Source organism: Rhinoderma darwinii, unplaced genomic scaffold (assembly GCF_050947455.1).
Source record: "Rhinoderma darwinii isolate aRhiDar2 unplaced genomic scaffold, aRhiDar2.hap1 Scaffold_729, whole genome shotgun sequence".
NCBI lineage: Eukaryota > Metazoa > Chordata > Amphibia > Anura > Rhinodermatidae > Rhinoderma > Rhinoderma darwinii.
In genome coordinates, this window is record NW_027464290.1 from 342,130 (window position 1) to 343,495 (window position 1,366).

General features: G+C 49.2%; 1 non-coding gene across 1 annotated transcript; it reads right to left on the reverse strand.

Moving 5' to 3' along the window:
- Positions 1–210: 210 nt before the first annotated feature.
- Positions 211–401, reverse strand: LOC142729610 (U2 spliceosomal RNA). Its single transcript, XR_012878386.1, has one exon. It is a non-coding gene; the product is annotated as a U2 spliceosomal RNA (small nuclear RNA).
- Positions 402–1,366: the final 965 nt, after the last annotated feature.

Sequence of the window (1,366 nt, forward strand, 5' to 3'; positions counted from 1 at the left end):
ATGCCGGAAACACAGACACACAGACGACACAAAACAAGAGGTGGCAATGTATTCATTAATTGCATTTAATCAATTAGCTCATTATCACTCATGCATTGTCCAACAGGTGTTGAAATAATGGGATTAAAAGGGGAGATCCCTTCAGAAAGACAGAAACAATGGCAAACACAAAAAACACTTTTGGAATCTGATTTTAGTCAACACATAAGGAAAGGGTGCACCGGTCCTGGAAATACTGCAATACCAGGTCAATGCGTGGAGTGGACAGAGCAAGCTCTATTTCCATCTCCCTGTTCTAAAAATCCATTTAATATATGGTCCCCAGATAGGGGACGTATCAGATATTAAACTGATAAGAACAGATACTACACTTGATCTTAGCCAAAAGGCCGAGAAGCGATAACCCGAACGGGCCGCGTGTTGCCCGAGCCTGCCCGATACTGCTGTTCAGCCCTTGCAGCGATTCAGCCTACTTCTAGGCAATTCCATGGGGCCCTGCAGGCTCACACACTCACAGCTACACGGGAGGTGAATAAAGGCCGGAGAGGAAGCCAGACAGGATTTGCTTCTTTTGCTTGCACCACAATGCAGTGCTGAAAGAGGAGGAATCTACATAAAAACGCCTTCCTGGCAACGCCCAAATGCCCTGCTGCCATGCAGATAAACACTGGCAGCGGCAGCAAGTGCATGCCCACAGCCACCCCTTGTTCCTTCACACCTTGTATCAGCTGTAATCCAGTCCAGTCCAGTGCTGCCTGCTGAGCAGCACTGACCAACACTGCCTGGGCCCAGGCTTTTATCTCTGAGGCCCCATTATGATGTCAGAAAGCTGGCTCTGGCTCCTCAGGGCTCTACTACGACACGTGCAAAGTTCCGTCTGAACTTTATATAAGACGGTGCGGCTCAGTCAGTCACTCAGTGTTGCCTGAGAGGGCAACACTGCAACAGCCGGCCGCCAGGCTGTCTTTTTTTGCACAGCTAGTTGCCTCCAGGAGGCCACAAGAGGGAGACAAGGGACTGCAAAATGGAAAATAAGCATCCACCAACTTTACAGACAACTTCTCCTTGCTCCTACAACCTCCATCCTTGCACAGTTTGTTATTCTTCTAGGTAACATAGTAACAAATCCAAATTGCTGCTCTCTTTGTAGGCAAGCAAGGCTTTGTTGCAACTGCAATTCTTACTCCTTCTTGAAATGTAGGGACGACAGTACATTCCATCACATCCATCTAGTGTACACAGGTAGGTCCATTGTGGCGGGCGGGCGGGCGGGGCGGGCGGGCGGCTTTAATGGCTGTTTGCTGTTCCCCTACTCCACTCCACTATTTGACTGTGGTGCTGCATCAATCAGTGGCTGGCTCAGGTG